Source organism: Bufo bufo, chromosome 10 (assembly GCF_905171765.1).
Source record: "Bufo bufo chromosome 10, aBufBuf1.1, whole genome shotgun sequence".
NCBI lineage: Eukaryota > Metazoa > Chordata > Amphibia > Anura > Bufonidae > Bufo > Bufo bufo.
The window spans coordinates 44,243,056-44,261,704 of NC_053398.1; the positions used below are offsets into that span (position 1 = coordinate 44,243,056).

Consider the following 18,649-nt stretch of genomic DNA (forward strand, 5'->3'; position numbering starts at 1 on the left):
ACTTCGAGCCTTTATCTGACGGCTTTGAATATCCCTTATCTTTGAATTACTAACAGATCATAAACACTTTTAACAATTGTGGTGATGTGTACAGTGTAAGTGCTGGGAGGTGTGTATATCCCACCCAGATACCTCAGCTGGGTGAGATAACTGAAATCCAGAAAGCTGCAGTGGTTTCAGCAAAGTGTAGTTTGCAGAGACAGTTTTGTCTAGATGTTGTTCTGGGCTGGATTTATTCTGGACTGGGGGATAAGTTTGGTAGTGGGATCTGCCAGTCCACACCCTTTCACTACATGTGGACTGGACTTGGAGGAAGAAAGGCTAAGGAAGGCCAGGAGGGCTGAGGGTCCACAAGGCTTTGTAAAGCCTGAAGATTGGGGGGCCCACCGACGCCTACGGAAAGAGGGTCGCATGGTCTGGTGGGGGAACTTTCACCGATCAGTTGTTTTTGGCAGCTGCCGGTGCCGGACACATAACAGTGGATGGAGCCGGAAGCAGAAGGTTCAGTTGACTGTATAGTGGCCAGTTATAGTGATTTTTAGGCAAGTCCCCACAGCCTGTCTGCTGAAACAGAAGACTCATACTTACCTACTCCATTGCCGATTTGGTCCTCTCCACTGTCTCCATCTTCCAGTCCTTAAGCCTCATGCACACATCTGTGAAACACGGACCGTGTGATACCGGCCTGGATTTATTCTGAGTGCAGGAGCGCACGGCGTCATTGGTTGCTATGATGCCGTGCGCTTCCTGCTGCCGCCGCAGTACAGTAATACACTGGTATAATAGGTCATCAGTATCTAATCGGTGGGGGTCTGACACCCAGGACCCCTGCTGATCAGCTGTTTGAGAAGGCACTGGCACTCCTGTGAGTGCAGCGGCCCTCTCGCAGCTTACTAAGCACAGCGCCTTACATTGTATAGCAGCTGTGCTTAGTATAGCAGCTCAGCCCCATTCACTTCTATGGGGCTAAGCTGTGCCTAGGCCATGTGACCGATGAAAGTGACGTCAGTGGCCTAAGAAATGCTGTGAGAGGGCCACAGCGCTACTGAGAGCGCCAGTGCCTTCTCAAACAGCTGATTGGTGGGGGTCCCGCGTGTCAGACCCACTGATCAATTAAAAAATCTCAGAAAACCCTTTAAAGGTATTTGCACATAAGTGTTGTGTACGTAGATTTTCTGCAGGGATTATCGTGCGTTTAGTTTTTTTTTGCAGTGCTTATTCAGCAAAATCTGCATGTGCCATTTGCTATTTCAACACGAATTAGCCCCAGGTCTCTACCTTTGCATTGCAAAGGGTTAAATCTGCACCGACAATCTGAACAAATGGTTAAAATGCTGTGGATTTCCCAATCTGCACCACGTGTCAATGTCCACATTTTGTAAAAGAGCTGCAGGAAGAACAATGTGACAGAACCTCTACATGGCCCTCCAATTAGACTAGCAGTCTGTAGTGCAAGAAGCTTTCTAAGGTGGAAGGACAAGGCTTCGGTGCTCAGTGATGTCTTGGGCTTCACAAATTCGTGGGTCTACAGGATGACGAAAGGGAGAATTAAAATTGCACAAATATAAAAGCCGCAGGTGTCTGCATCTTCTAAAAAGAGATACAGATTTTTCGCTTGTTGAATCATTAATATATATAATAGGTTCCCTGTATGACAGCGAGCTCCCCGACCAGAAATAAAAAGGAACTCTCGTCGGAGTGCGGAAAAGATAATTAGGGATGGTAACTGATGAGTCCTAATTAGGAACTGTCTTTAGCTGAAACTACAGTTTTTAGGTGACATTTGGATAATGAAATAAAAAGAATCCGATATTACTAAACGGCCGCCATCTGTCATTGTTAGGGTGGTGACATCTGAAAAAAAGATGTTGTGTGCACCCACTTAGTGTCATTTAACGTACATAGCACTTTGTGTCACCATTTTTGTGTCCCTTTTCATGCAGTTTTTGAGCCAAAGCCAGAAGTAGATTTAAAAGGAAGGACTTTTACTTCTGCTTCTTGCTGAAAACCACTCATGCTTTGGTTCCAAAAGAAAAAACTACCCTATGTACACCTTTTGATGGCAGTTTGTTTTATTATTTGTTTTATTCATTTTGAGTTAAAAATATTTTTTTTTCAGTTGGTCTTTAATAAAAATGATGAGCCGTTTTCTCTGCACAGCATTGAGTTTATCTACTAGCAGGATCTGTATTTTCTCTCAGCTCTGTCAGTTGGGGAGCTGACGGGCTCCTTATGGCCTCTTTCACACGACCGTATGGCTTTTTGAGTGTTTTGCGGTCCGTTTTTCACGGATCCGTTGTTCCGTTTTGTGTTTCCGTTGTGTTTCCGTTTCTGTTCCGTTTTTCCATATGGCGTATACAGTAATTACATAGAAAAAATTGGGCTGGGCATAAAATTTTCAATAGATGGTTCCGAAAAAATGTAACGGATACGGATGCATTTCCGTATCTGTTCTGTTTTTTTGCGGACCCATTGACGTGAATGGAGCCACTGAACGTGATTTGCGGGCAATAATAGGACATGTTCTATCTTTCAACGGAAATACGGAAACAGAATGCATACGGAGTACATTCCGTATTTTTTTGCGGAACCGTTGAAAAAAAACGGCCCGTAAACGGAAATAAAATAAAAAAACGTTGTGTGAAAGAGGCCTATCTCTGATCTTATAAACACTCAATTCTTATCCTACTGATAAAAATGCGGCTTAGTAATTAAGAGATGAGTTATTAGATGACCGGCACAAAGTGAAGGTACCATTCACACAGCTAGACAAACAGTTAACTCTTTGTGACAGAACGCCTCAGTATTTTTGATAAAGACCAATTGAAAAAAAGATTTTTAGCCCAAAATTAATAAAATGCAATCATAAAAAAAATTGTCCCCGAAGGTGTACATAGCCTTTAAAGAGGAGCTGTCACTCAGATGCTCCACTCCCTGTCTGCTATGCCGCACCTCCACCTCTTTGACTGATAGGCCAGGCAGTGAAAACATATTCACGCCTGGCCCGGATTTCTCGCTGGAGCATGCTTGACGCACACACGCTACAGGGATTGAGACCGCCAGGCACATATGGAGATGCCACAGATATCATGAGACTCTGCTGACAAGTGCTGATCTACAACGGCCGACCATTTTATGACTGGTATCTGGTGACAGCTGTCCTTTAAATTGGTTATCCAGGAATGGATAATGATGACCTATCACAGCGGCGAGGGTCTGAGTCCTGGCATCCCCACCGATCAGCTGGTTCAGGGAGCCGCTGTTCTCCCCGGAGCTCTGGTGAGTGTGATTGGCTCCCGGCAGCTTTCCAAGCACAGCGCCGTACATAGTATAGTGGCTGTGCTAGGTATTGCAGCTCAGCCCTTTTGACTTGAAAAGGGTTGAGTTGCAACTAGGCCATGTGACCGATGTTTGGTGATGTCACATGGCCTAGGAAGAGACCTCTTCTTACAGCTGATCGTGGGGGTCCCGGAAGTCCGCCCCCCCCCAATCTGATATTAATGACCTATCCATAGATCATCAATATAAATTCCCCAGATAACCCCTTTAATGAACAAAAAAAAATCAGAAAACCTATTTAAAGGGTTTGTCCCACGAAAAATTTTCGACTTTTTTTTTTAAACCAGCACCTGGATCTAATTACTTTTGTAATTGCATGTAATTAAAAAGTTAGCATAGAGTTATTCACTGTAATCTATCTGTACAGCGCCACCTGCTGTTTGCCCTTTTTCCAAATTCTTTGTCCAGCTCACAGAGGTTGACATACATGCTCAGTTCCATCCTTCAACTGCCATTTGCAGCAGCAGAAAGGACATGCCCCTTGAGCAGAATCTAGCAGAACAATGAATGTGGAGATCTCTGGATCCATGTGAGGTACAGGGCTGGTTCTAGCTTTGTTAGAAAGAGGTTGTCATGTACTGTATGATGTCTTTTCTTTTTTTACATTACTCATTGGATAACCCCTTTACCTAAGAACATCACATTAATAAGATATGGTATTCAAACTCTTGCACGCCCTCCAATCTTCCATATGCAAAGATCATTCAACCTGCAGACGGCTAAGAATAGCAAAACTGCTTATATTATCTTTTTTTCCCCCACAGTTAAGATTTTGTATTAGAACCAGTACAAGGGCGAGGTAATTAGGTTACCTTATGCTCTGAACATAAATTCTCATTTATGGTTAGGAGATCCATGGGGCATTTCCAGTTCAGTGACTTTATTGGATTGGATTTTCTCAGGGAGATGGGACATTTTGGCAACAGAGAACAGCAGTTCCGCATCATCTGCAAGGTGACCGGGTGGTAGTCAGGAGTCAGAGTCTATCTGCGCATTCATTCTGTCACTCCGCGTTTAGTGACGCTGTTAAGCGTGTCCTTCAGATTACACGGTTATGGAGACAGAAGGGCTACCGGTGTGATGCGTGGAGCAGTGCCATTACCTGGGGGGGCTGCGGTGGACTGGTTTCTCTTTCCATTAATATACTGGGTTTGCCGTAGGATTTCCATACCTAGGAGCTCAACCACGGAGTCTTACAATATCCTTATAAACTTTAATTAAAGGGGTTGCCCCCCCGCTAATACAAGCTGCGGCTCCCGCTGTGTCAGACTGAAGATATCCATGTATTACATGACCGGCTTTTCATGAGCTGCTTGCTGGGAGTCTTGAGCGCCGTACCACCGATCACCGCTGGGTCTTTCAGATTACATGGGACTGTCTGTGGTGAGACATGATCATCCCCTTGTAAATTCTTCTTTTGGCAGTCAAGAAGCAGCGGCAGGATCTCCAGATGTCCACACTTGCTCGCCCCATGCGGAATACAGGCTGCCAGCAGAAGGCTACTGTATGTAGAAAAAATGTTCAGTGATGGCGCCACTTCATGTTACATCCAAAGTCGCTTCCTTCAAAACTTTGGATTAATACTTTACGCAGAATGTATGGGCTGCGATGAGCTGAAGTTAGTTATTCGCGAAGTCGCACGGGACTTCGTTGAATAACTTAGGTAATTGATTGGTACCTCGGAATCGAAGCCGAGTTTTAAGTTTTAATTACCAAAGTAATATGCAGGTTTATTTATTCTAGATCTGATGTGAATTTGTAACATTATTCTTGTCAATAAAAATATCTGATTAAAAACGATAAATCGAATACTGAAGTAATTCAACGAAGTCTCGCACGACTTTGTTAATTACTAACTTCGGCTCGTCGCAGCCCATACATTCTACGGCTAGCGTTTTTTGAGGATCCGTCATGGATCTGCAAAAACGCTTCTGTTACCATATAGAACCGCACGGATCCGGTTGTATTATGTCTTCTATAGCCATGAGGGATCCGTCTTGAACAATAGATCCGTCCCCATTGACTTACATTGTGTGCCAGGACAGATCCGTTTGGCTCCGCCGCTGCAGGCAGCATTTTGGTGTCCGGGTCCAGAGTGGATTGAAGACTGATCGGAGGAAAACTGATGCATTCTGAGCGGATCCTTTTCCATTCAGAATGCAATAAGGGCAAAACTGATCCGTTTTGGACCGCTTCTGAGAGCCGTGAAGGGATCTCGCAAACGGAAAGCCAAAACGCCAGTGTGAAAGTAGCCTAAGACTGTATGGAGACGGATCTCCGTAAAGTATTAATCCGAAGTTTTGAACGAAGCGACTCCGGATGAAGCATCCAACGCTCACTTCGCTCATCTCTAGTCACCACAATCAAATCATTTCTTTAGGAAATCATATCTGCCGCCCAGTACTAATGTTTTTGAGATTTGCTATAAAGCTATTTTTCTAATATTCATTTAGGAAAAGAAGCTACTGTATGTATTGTTGAGAGTTTTCCAAGATACATAAATAAGACAAGACTGATATAACAGGAATTAAAGGGGTATTCCGGTAGGTACAAGTTATTTCCTACCCACAGGATAGTGGATAACTATCAGATCGGTGGGGGACCTACCCTTGGAACTCCCACCAATCACGAGAATGGGGGCCCCCTACACTCTGCAGGCCCCCTGCTGCTCCCCTATCCTGTTGACATTGGCTAACCTGTGCCTACTGGAGTACCCCTTTAATATAAGAGACTGGTAGAAGGAGGTTATTTTCTTCTATTAGAAGATGTCCCTATGACACTGACTTACCCGTTACATGTGCTCTTGGCAGCTGAAGACATCTGTGTTGGTCGAATGTTCATGTGTGTCCGCATTGCTGAGAAACATCATGTTTTATTGTATGCAAATGAGCCTCTTGGAGCAATGGGGGCGTTGTCGTTACTCCTAGAGTCTCTGCTCTCTCTGCAGCTGCCACGCCCTCTGCACTTTGATTGACAGGGCCGGGCAGTGTAAACGTGATCACACTTGGCCCCGTCTTTCAAAGTTCAGAGGGCGCGGAAGTTGCAGAGAGAGCAGAGCCTTTAGGTGTAACGGCAACGCCCCCGTTGCTCCTAGAGGCTGATGTGCATATAATTTCTCAGTAATGCGGACACATATGAACATGAGAACCACACAAATGTCTTCAGCTGCCAAGTGCACATGTAACAGGTCAACCAGTGTCATAGGGACAAACCTGCTGACAGATGCCCCTTTATATTAGAGACTGGGAGAAGGGGGCTGTTTTCTTCTGACGTGTCTGTTTCAGTAACTACTTGCATTCCCCATGTAGTAACAACTCTTTAGCATCTATTCTTATACCTCTATCTTGTGCCATTCCTTAATTATTCCTACTAGAAGCTATGAATGAACTGCTAGCAGGTTTCAGTGAAGATCCAGATGGGGGTTACCAGTTGGGGGGGGGGGGGGGGGTGTCCTTGCACATTGTGGCACTATCTAATCAGTGCTGCCAGTGTCAGACTGCAGAGACACCCCACACACATTGGAACTCCCATCTGAACCCTCTGTGCAATTGGCCAGTAATTCATTCATAACTTCTAGCAGGAATAGTAAAGGAATGGAACAGCACAGAGTCCTAAGAATGGATGCACCAGAACTAAAACGGGAGAGGTTACAGGTCCTCTTTAGGCCATGTCCGTGGCAGTATAAGGGTCCATTCACACTTCCGTATGTGTTTTGCAGATCCACAAAACACTGACACCGGCAGCAATGTGCGTTCCGCATTTTGCCTTTTCTTGTCCGCAATTGCAGAGAAGAATAGGACATGTTCTATTTTTTTTGCGGAACGGAAGTGTGGATCTGCAAATGCGGATGCGGACAGCACATTCCGTCCCCATTGAAAATAAATGGGTCCGCACCTGTTCCCGCAAAATTGCGGAACGGATGCGGCCCCATTTTGCGGACGTGTGATGGACCCTTATTCACATCTGCGTTGGGCTCTTCATTCTTCTGTAATGTCACGTAAGAGGTAGAAGACAACCACTTCTCTCTACAGGACTGCACAATCTGACGCCCTGGAAGTGACAGTGACATTGCCCAAGGTCATGCTAATCCCACGGCAGAATTGTGCGCAGCCTAGTCAGTCTCCAGCAAGCCATCCGTATGTCAGGGACCGCAAGCGCTCAGCTTGCTCCTGACATAACCTGGCACAGGCGGCTAATTCTGTCACTTCACACTACAGTAATAATGAGCGAGGGCACACACACACACAGCCGCTCGTACCCACGGCGGCACGGAAATGGAGCTTCTCAGTGAGATTAGACATTTGGGGGTCCCTCGATGTGGCGTGTGCAGCATCTTGAATAGGTCATTTCTTAGCTTAACAGGAAACTATTGAAAACCCGCACGTAACCTTCATTTGGAAGGAAGCCGCCATGTTATTAGCCTCTTAAAGTATGGCACGTGCTTCCTATGGCATTTTCTTAATACCGACACCGAGTTATTTAAGGGCACTGATGGAGTTTTTGCTAACTTCCTGGATGGCAGCAAAGGAGTTAAAAGACGGTGAGATTCTTCATCCATTAGACAACGTGCTGAATCCTTTATTGAGAAGAGTCCCCCACCCGTCTGCGGAGACCTCGGGCATTGTATCTGTGCGGTGTGTGTAAAGGTTAGGGCGGATTATTCGGAGCGAATATCTGCGAATATCTGATAAATCAAATAGCTGATAATTTATTCATAGAGCAGTGGATAACACCGCGGTGCCATTAATGGGAGGTGCGGGCATTACCTGCCAATGTGCGCAGCTGAGAGCCGCGGACGTTCTCCTGTCCTAATCCGGCAATGTCAAGGCTTCGCGTCTTGACTTTTTTTTTTTTATATTGCGGCCTAAGGGTAATTGGAGATAATACGTTTAAAGAGGTTTTCCTGGTTGAGGATATTGATGGCCTGTCCATAGGATAGGACATGAGTGTCAGAGCGGTGGGGTTTCTGACTCTCGCAACCCCGCAACGAAGGTGTTTGGGGCTGCAGCTCTCATTCAAGCACTCTGCTCCTCTTCATTGTTTGGCGTGGTCCATCTATCTGCACGGTGCAGGGTATTGCTGTTCACTGCAGCTAGACGACGTATGGGCACACAGTCCCATGTAAACAATGATAAGACAATCTGATGTTGATGGCCTAACTCAGGGATGGCTAACCTCCGGCACTCCAGCTGTGGTGAAACTACGGCTCCCAGCATGCACCATTCATTTCTATGGAGTTCTGAGAACAGCCAAGCAAGTGTGCATTTTGGGAGTTGTAGTTTTGCCACAGCTGCAGTTAGCCATCACAGGCCTATCTTGGACTGAAGGTCTACCTCTCCCATCTCCACCGTAAACGTTCATGCTCAACTCCGTCGAGGGGAATAGGACACTCCAGAGTGATTAAACCATTAGGGATAAAACCTCAGCCAGTCATTGTCACGAGTAAGGACTGAGCACAGTCCAAAACGCGTTGACTGGTTTGGGGAGATGTCCTGCTGTGTGCCATTTTGGACTTTTTTCTTTTAAAGATATTTGAAAAAAAAAATCTATGGTTTTATCCAAGACCGGAGTGCTGGACCCGCTACTTTGTTTCTACAGCCAGACTAAAGATCAGGCATGTAGGACACATGGTAATGTCACATCACTGTAATGACCGGCGTCACGCACAGGGAGGAAAAAGGGAAAGCCCTGCCCAAGGGAGAGGGAAAGGTGGTGACCCCTAACTCACCTTGCGGCTGGCACCTGACTGCCCTGACGTCCCTAGATGGGTTCCTCACCCGTGCGGCGATCACGTGCCTAAACCCTGGCTTTCCCTAAAATGAGCCCTAGATATTGAACGGGCCGGTGGGATCGCTAGTCCGGAGCACTGTCACTAAGAGGGAAACACCAGGGAGAGGACAGACAAAACAGACAAACACATACACCCAGGTGGGCGACCACAATAGACCACAAAGGTCCAACAGGGATCCGGAGGGTAGCGTTCTGGACCAACTACCAGAGAACGCAGCAACACAGCTCCAGAGGGTCAGAATAGAAGTCCAGGCAGGAAGCTCTATATCTGGCAACCAGAGAAGTGCGAGAGGGGAATATAAGGAGGTTTGGGAGTGCTGGACAAGGAACAGCTGAGGAGAAAGGGCTACGGATCCCTGAGTGAGCCAAAAGGGTTTGCAAAGCAAACCCAGAAAGCTACCACAAGGAAACAGCCCTATCTTACATAGAGCGTGCAGCCAACTGCTGCGACTTCCTGACCCCGGGTATAACGGAGTCAGGCGTGGTTCTTGACACCCTCGTGACAATCACTGTCCGATCCGGCAGAGTCTGTTCAATTTTGATTTTATTTGCATGCCCAGCTTCAAGGGATATTTACTAGGACAGTGGTCCCCAAGCAGTGGTTCTGGAGCCACATGTGGCCAGCAACCCCCTGGCTGTGTGGCTCGCCATGGGAGTCTTGAGTTAGGACCATATGTACTGGCAATTGACATTGTTGACGACCTATCCTAGATTTACCATCCAGCAGGGCCAATTTAGCTGGTATAATACAGTGATGCCCAAGCACTGCCCAGTTAGTTACATAACCCACCACCCCCGGCCCCGCCCCCTTCCATCCAGCGCTGCACCATTCTTGCTGTGATGATCCAGACCTGTGACTTCCGCGCCGGGTCTCGCGGGATGACGGGATTGTGCGAGAACAAGACGGCGGAAGCGGAGCAGAGTAGGTAAGTATTTATTTATTTTTTTGTATGTGTAAATGTGCACACACCGGCTTCATACTCACAGGGGGACACCTGGCAGTGCGGCACAGTGGCAAGCCGACACGGCACTTGCAGCAAATCCTTCATAGGGGCCTGGCCCCGGGGGCAAAATCATGAAATATATAGGGGCAAAACTTAAAAAATGAAACAAATGAAATATATACAGAGGGGGCAAAAAATAAAATACATACAGAGGGGGCAAAAAATTGAATATATACAGTGGGGGCAAAAAATTGAATATATACACAGGGGACAAATGGAATATATACAGTGGGGGCAAAATGGATATATATACAGAGGGGCTACTACAACACATTTAAACCTATAGTGGGCGGGGCCTCGGGGGGGCCCCATTCAAAGTTTGCCCTGGGGCCCATAGATCTCTAGTTACGCCACTGCTGACCCCATCTCCCCACACCCGCCTGTACAGACCCCCTCTGGACTCTCAGACAGGCATCAGAGCACATCGAAGGAGAAGGTGAGGACAAGTCAGATGGGAGTAGGAGGTCTATGGAGGATGTGACTGGCGAGGTGTGGTAGTGGTGGAAGTGATTGGACCTGAGCCTATTTCTTAGGCCCTTGCACACGACCGTATGGTTTTGCAGTCAGTTTTAAACGGATCAGTTTTTCCGTTTTTTGTTTCCGTTCCGTTTTTCCATTCCGTTTTTTTCCGCTTGGTTTCCGTTTGTGATCCGTTTTTTGCGGATCGGAAACGGAAGCATACAATAATGTTTTTGCTCCATTCACACGTCCGGAAGTGTGGTCCTCATCCGTTCTGCCATTGTGCGGAACGGGTGCGGACCCATTCATTCTCTATGGGGACTATGTGCTCTCCGCATCTGCATTTCCGGAGCGCAGCCCCAATCTTCTGGTCCGCGGCTCCTGAAAAAAATTTAATATGTCCTATAGAATAGGCAGTTCTATGGGGGTGTCGGCCGGGTGTATTGCGGATCCGCATTACACTACGGACATGTCGAATGGACCAAGTACATAAAAAAATTGGGCTGGGCATAACATTTTCAATAGATGGTTCCGCAAAAAACGTAACTGATATGGAAGACATGCGGATGCATTCCGTATGCATTCCGTTTTTTTTTTGCGGAACCATTGACTATTCAGGAGCCATGGATCGTTATTTGCGGGCAATAATAGGACAAATTCTATCTTTCAGCGGAACGGAAATACTAAAAACGTAATGCGTACATTCCGTTTTTTTGCAGAACCATTAAAATGAATAGTTCCGCATACGGACCGCTAACAGAATCCGTTTTTCCGTTCTGTTTTTCCATATAGCATATAAAGTATACAGTAATTGCATAGAAAAAATTGGGCTGGGCATAAAATTTTCAATAGATGGTTCCGCAAAAACGGAACGGATACAGAAGACATACAGAGTACATTCCGTATGTGTTCCGTTTTTTTTGCGGACCCATTGACTGGAATGGAGCCACGGAACGTGATTTGCGGGCAATAATAGGACATGTTCTGTCTTTTAACGGAACTGAAAAACGGAAATACAGAAACGGAATGCATACGGAGTACATTCCGTTTTTTTTGCGGAACCATTGAAATGAACGCAAAAAATGGCCCATATACGGAACACAAAAAACATTTGTGTGAACGAGCCCTTAGGCCTCTTGCACACGACCTCATGGCTTTTTCAGTATTTTGTGATCCGCAAAAAATACAGATGACGTTCGTGTGCATTCTGTTTTTTGCGGAACCGAACAGCTGGCCGCTGATAGAACAGTACTATCGTTGTCCGTTATGCGGACAATAATAGGACATGTTCTATTTTTGAACGGAACTGAAAAATGGAAATACGGAAACGGAAGGCATACGGAGTACCTTCAGTTTTTTTTGCGAATCCATTGAAATGAATGAGTCTGTAAACGGAATGCAAAAAACTTAACGTAAACGGGTCCGCAAATCCGGAACGGTGCAGAATGGAAGAACGGAACGGAAAACTACGGAAGCACTACTGTAACGGGGTTCCGAAGGTGCACTCAGTCCCCCATTACCCGCAGGCCTGTTGCTTAGCTTTGGGAATGAGGATCTGTGTTTGACCTCATTCCCAGGGCGGCGTTACTAGCTGGGTGGCTCCTAAGTCTGCCTTGAGTGCCGAGCTGATCACTCGGTGCTCGACTGGTTGGTCTGTCGGTCATGTGACGCTGGCCACGTTACATGATCCTCACTCCCCACTATAAATACAGGCAGCCTGCTTGGCCACAGGTTGCCTGTTAATTTAGGTTCCACCTGTGATTTGGTCTTTCCTGGCGTACTTACCTCCTGCTGAATTCCTGACGATCCTCTGCCTGCTCCTTGTGTACTTTGCTGCTCTCCTGGTATTTATGACCCCGGCTTCTCCTGACAATTCTCTGCTTGCTTCCTTTGTACTTTGTAGCTTTCCTGGTATTGACTCGGTCCGTTCACGTCCTGTTGTTTGTCTGTCTGTCATCCCTGCACTTATTCCAAGTTAGGGATTGCCGTCCAGTTGTCCCCTGTCATTAGGACTCGCGAGGCAAGTAGGCAGGGCCAGGGGTAAGGGTGGAGCGCAGTGGTCACTTCCCTCCCCCCTGTGTGTGTGTGTACGCGACCGTTACAACTACGGAGTTCTTTCTGGGGTTCCGTTCCGTGCTTCCGCACCGCAAAAAGATAGAACTTGCTCTATCTTTTTGCAGAACAGAGGGATCGCGGACCCATTTAAGTGAATGGGTCTGCGATCCCCATGCACCTGCCCCACGGACGGTCCCCCGGCATTGCGGACTGCAATTTGCAGTCCACAGCATGGGCACGGGCTTCACACGTTCGTGTGAACGAGCCTTTAATATATGATTACTATGTCTGGTGCCCGTGTGGGCCGCCTGGGTTGTTCCTCAGGACGCACATTACACATGGGGTAATGCCCAGATGTGCCCCCTGCACATGGGGTAATGCCCAGATGTGCCCCCTGCACATGGGGTAATGCCCAGATGTGCCCCCTGCACATGGGGTAATGCCCAGATGTGCCCCCTGCACATGGGGTAATGCCCAGATATTTGCCCCTTCACAGTAGTAATGCTCAGACATTCCCCCCTCAAAGTGTTTGCATTTCTTTCTGGGAAAGCTACCTGGTTCTAGCCCGCAAAATTTATACCATGTCTAGTGCGGTCCTCAGATGAAAAATGGTTGGGCACCACTGGTATAATACTACTGCTAAATTTCTCACTGAAATATTTTTGGGGAAATGTTTGCATTTTCATGTTTGTTTGTTTTTTTTGTTTCTCCACATTCAAAATTTATCTCCTCTTTTTTTGAATTGCCTGTTGCTCCCACCCATCACTGAAAGCTGAATGTGGCTCACAACACACAAAAGGTTTGAGACGTCCACACTAGGATATGCCACAACAATGTGATCAACATGTGTCTGACTTCTGGGATCCCCGCTTACTGAAAGAACGAAAGGAATCTCCATTTAGTATTTGTTCTGCAGAGCGGCACTATGACTACTTACTAGGAACAGAGCTGTCAATGGGGATGTGATGTAGTTCTTTGCACTATGAGACAAGTAAAGTCAATGAAGGAATCACATAACTTAAAGGGGTTTTCTGTTTTTCTTTTATTTTTTTTATTTTTTTATTTTTTTACCAAAGTGCAAGGAGTCTGATAAAATAATAAAAATTAAAAAACAACTTACCTTACCTTCCTGCACCTGCTCCGATCCAGCTTTGTCCTTTTTCCCAGTTGTTCTCTACTTGATAATGGCACGCAGCAAATCTCTCCCAATAATTTCTTTCTAGTGCTTTTATATCTTAATTCATTTCAAACTTTCATGATACATCAAGGTGGTCCAAGAAGTGTCCGACATAGATGTACTTCTCAAACTTTGCATGCGGACATTGTCTCGTTTTCTAGACGGGTGCACTGGGTTGTTGATGGGCACTCACTCCATAAATCATTGGGAAACGATAATGAAACCTCAGCAGACCAGCGAGTAGGCGGTTGTACAGATTTTACATCGCTGTAAAGTTATTTCTGCAGGCGACTGTGTTCCAGTACATTAGACACGCTTCTTTAGTAGGGATTTGCAATGGTCACAGTCAGATGTAAGCCCTAGCCAGCGTCTGCGGTCTCCATGGGCAGACTTAAGAAGCAAACAGTTCAGTCCATTAGTACTTATGTGCTTTTGTTTAACCCGTAGAGAAAGCTCGCCGTACATGTACGGCGCTGGTGGACGTGACTTAAAGGGAACCTGTCATCAACTTTATGCTGACCTCACTGAGGGCAGTATAAATTAGTGACAGAAATGCTGATCTCAGCGGTGTGTCACTCACAAGCTAAAAGTAAGTGGTTGCTGAGAACCAGCATCATAACCATTGCAGCCCAGGCCTTGAAAAGAGTCAAATCTACCTGAGAAGAGTCCTGGTTATTCATAATCTCCTGCTCTCTCACTCATCTGCTGATGATTGGCAGTTCTCTCCTAGAGAGAAAGGGAGAAAACTAGGTAGAAGACATCAGGTCAGTCATCAGCAGGTGGGCGGGAGAGCAGGACTTCATGAATAACCAGGACTCTTCTCAGGTGGCCGGGACTCTTTTCCAGGCCCAGTCTGCAATGATTTTGATGTTGGTTCTCGGCAACCGCTTACTTTTAACTTTTCAATGAAAGACCGCTGAAATCAACTCACCTGTCTCTACTTTATTCTGCCGTTAGTATGGGCAGCACAAAGTTGATGACAGGTTCACTTTAAGGACCAGTACCGTACATGTACGGCGGGCTGATCGGGCAGGTGCAGGAGCTGCGCGCGCCCGATCAGTGGCATGTACTCGGCAGTCACTTAGTCGGGCCCCTGCTGCATACGCCAGCATCGGTGAAAACACTGATGCCGGCGTATTACCGCTTGTATGCTGCATTCAAAGCTGACCGCGGCATGCACAGGGTTCTCGGAGGGTACGGGTGCCCTCTGCTTCCCCATCAGGTCCCCGTGCTGCAGTGGTGGTGACCCGATGGCAGAGAAGGCAGCCCGATGTCTTAGGCTGGGTCTCACAGGCAGTCTAAAAGCTGTCAGCCAATGCATTATAATACAGGTTATATTGTAATGCATTGTAGAGGGGATCAGACCCCAGAAGTTGAAGTTCAAGTGTGGGACAAAACTAAAAAAAAAAACTTTTTCATAATAAAAAAAAAATACAGTTTCAAGTAAAAAAAATTATATACATTTCCCAAAATTTAAAACATAAAATTGTAAAAAAAAAAATAGAAAAAAACAAAACAAAACAGATATATTTGGTATTGTCATGTCCGTAACGATTGGCTCTACAAAAATATCACATGATCCACCCCCTCATCTGAACGCCGTAGAAAAAATAAAATAAAAACTGTGCTAAAACAATCATTTTAGTATACATATTAGGTATTGCCGCATCCGTAAGAACCTGCTGTATAAAAATGTCACATGAAATAACCCCTCAGGTGGACACCGTAAAAATAAAATAAAAACTGTGTCAAAAAAGCAATTTTTTGTCACCTTACATTACAAAAAGTGTAATGCCAAGCGATAAAGTCATATGCACCCTAAAATAGTACCAATCAAACCATCATCTCATCCCGAAAAAAATGACTTAGATAAGACAGTCGTCCCAAAAAAAAAAGTCTTTTCAGAATATGGAGACACTAAAAAATCTTTTTTTTTTTCAAAAATGCTTTATTATTGGTCATATTTGGTATAGTCGCGTCCATAACCACCTGCTCTATAAAAATAGCACATGATCTAACCTGTGCCAAAGCAGCTATTTTTTGTTACCTTGCCTCACAAAAAGTTACCGTAAATATAGAGCAACCAAAAATCATGCCCTGCCATGTGCCCGTACAGCAGTTTACGATCACAAATGGGGTGTTTCTGTAAACTACAGAATCAAGGTAATAAATATTGAGTTTTGTTTGGCTGTTAACCCTTGCTTTGTTACTAGGAAAAATGGATTAAAATGGAAAATCTGCCAAAAAAGTGAAATTCAGAAATTTCATCTACATTTTCCTTTAATTCTTGTGGAACACCTAAAGGGTTAACAAAGTTTGTAAAATCTGTTTTGAATACCTTGATGGGTGTTGTTTCTAAAATGGGGTCATTTATGGGTGGTTTCTATTATGTAAGCCTCACAAAGTGACTTCAGACCTGAACTGGTCCTTTAAAAAGTGGGTTTTGGAAATTTTCTGAAAAATTCAAGATTTGCTTCTAAACGTCTAAGCCCTCTAAAAAAAAAAAAAATGGCATTCGCAAAATGATCCAAACATAAAGTAGACATATGGGGAATGTAAAGTAATAACTATGATATGAGGTATCACTATCTGTTTTAAAAGCCGAGAAATTGAAATTTGGAAAGTTGCGATTTTTAAAAAAAATAAAAAATATTGACAGAAATTTACCACTATCATGAAGTACAGGGTGGGCCATTTATATGGATACACCTTAATAAAATGGGAATGGTTGGTGATATTAACTTCCTGTTTGTGGCACATTAGTATATGTGAGGGGGGAAACTTTTCAAGATGGGTGGTGACCATGGTGGCCATTTTGAAGTCGGACATTTTGAATCCAACTTTTGTTTTTTCAATAGGAAGAGGGTCATTTGACACATCAAACTTATTGGGAATTTCACAAGAAAAACAATGGTGTGCTTGGTTTTAACGTAACTTTATTCTTTCATGAGTTATTTACAAGTTTCTGACCACTTATAAAATGTGTTCAATGTGCTGCCCATTGTGTTGGATTGTCAATGCAACCCTTTTCTCGCACTCTTCACACACTGATAGCAACACCGCAGGAGAAATGCTAGCACAGGCTTCCAGTATCCATAGTTTCAGGTGCTGCACATCTCGTATCTTCACAGCGTAGACGATTGCCTTCAGATGATACGAGATGTGCAGCACCTGAAACTACGGATACTGGAAGCCTGTGCTAGCATTTCTCCTGCGGTGTTGCTATCAGTGTGTGAAGAGTGGGAGAAGAGGGTTGCATTGACAATCCAACACAATGGGCAGCACGTTGAACACATTTTATAAGTGGTCAGAAACTTGTAAATAACTCATGAAAGAATAAAGTTACGTTAAAACCAAGCACACCATTGTTTTTCTTGTGAAATTCCCAATAAGTTTGATGTGTCACATGACCCTCTTCCTATTGAAAAAACAAAAGTTTGATTCAAAATGTCCAACTTCAAAATGGCCACCATGGTCACCACCCATCTTGAAAAGTTCCCCCCCTCACATATACTAATGTGCCACAAACAGGAAGTTAATATCACCAACCATTCCCATTTTATTAAGGTGTATCCATATAAATGGCCCACCCTGTACAATGTGTCACAAAAAACTATCTCAGAATGGCTTGGATAAATAAAAGCATTCCAAAGTTATTACCACATAAAGTGACACATGTCAAATTTCCAAAAAACGGCCTGGTTATCTCGTGAATAATGTTAAAAATGAAAATCAGACATTATATACATGACAACCTCTTTCTAACAAAGCTAGAACCAGCCCTGTACCTCACATGGATCCAGAGATCTCCACATACATTGCTCTGCTAGATCGATATCAAGCTGACAGCTCAGGGGGCGTGTCTTTTCTGCTGCAGCTCAGGAGGCGTGTCCATGCTCTACCTATCACAGCTCAGAAGACAGTTGTAAGATAAAACTGAGCATGTGCAGCCTTCTTAATGAGCCGGTCAAAGAAATAAGAAATTAAGTGGCGCTATACAGATGCATTTTATTGAATAACTCAGTGACTATACAAAATGTTTAATTACATGCAATTACAGAAGTATTCAGATTCAGGTGCTGGTTTCAAAACTGTATATTTTTTTCGCGGGACGACCCCCTTTAACCTCCTCAGGACCGCCGTACGCAGGATTGCGTCTTTGCGGCGGTCCTGTTGTTCTGGGTGGACGCGCCGGTGCGTCCTCTCGCGAGACGCGAGATTTCGTGCATTGCCGGCCCGCGCATGCGCATCGCGGGCCGGCAAAAGTTAAAGAAGTATTTCGTCACCAGCCTGCCAGCCACGATCATTGTCTGGCAGGCTGGCGATTTTCAAAAAATCAAATCAGAAGCCAGATAACAGATCATATTAGTAAATATGATCTGTTATATGGCTTCTCTGCTCCTCTGCTGGTCCTTTTCGTCGGTTGGATCCAGCAGAGGAGCAGACTTCACTGTGAGTACCCACCAACACTACACCTTAGCCCCTGATCACCTTCCATCACCCCCATCATCCTAATTAACCCCTTGATCACCCCCTGTCAATCACTTAGTGAAAGACAAAAAGTGATCAGTGTAAACTGTCACTTTTTTTTTTCACTGGTATTGGCTGTTAGGTTTTAGGGATAGTTTAGGCCCCTTGGTTAGGTAGTTAGCGTCAGTTAGCGCCCAGCCCACCGCACCGCAGTCACTTTTATTCGCTGTTTAGCGTATCGCTAATCAGCATTTGTACTTTTATAGTATCTGTAAGTGATCAAAACTGATCACGGTCAGATCTATAATAGTATTAGTGTCACCTTAGCTCGCCCTCCACTCAAAACGCAGTGTTT

At 45.1% G+C, this 18,649-nt stretch overlaps 1 protein-coding gene across 1 annotated transcript in view; it reads left to right on the forward strand.

Moving 5' to 3' along the window:
- Positions 1 to 18,649, forward strand: part of CHID1 (chitinase domain containing 1) — a 504,441-nt gene that overhangs the window by 237,728 nt on the left and 248,064 nt on the right. The window lies entirely within an intron of this gene.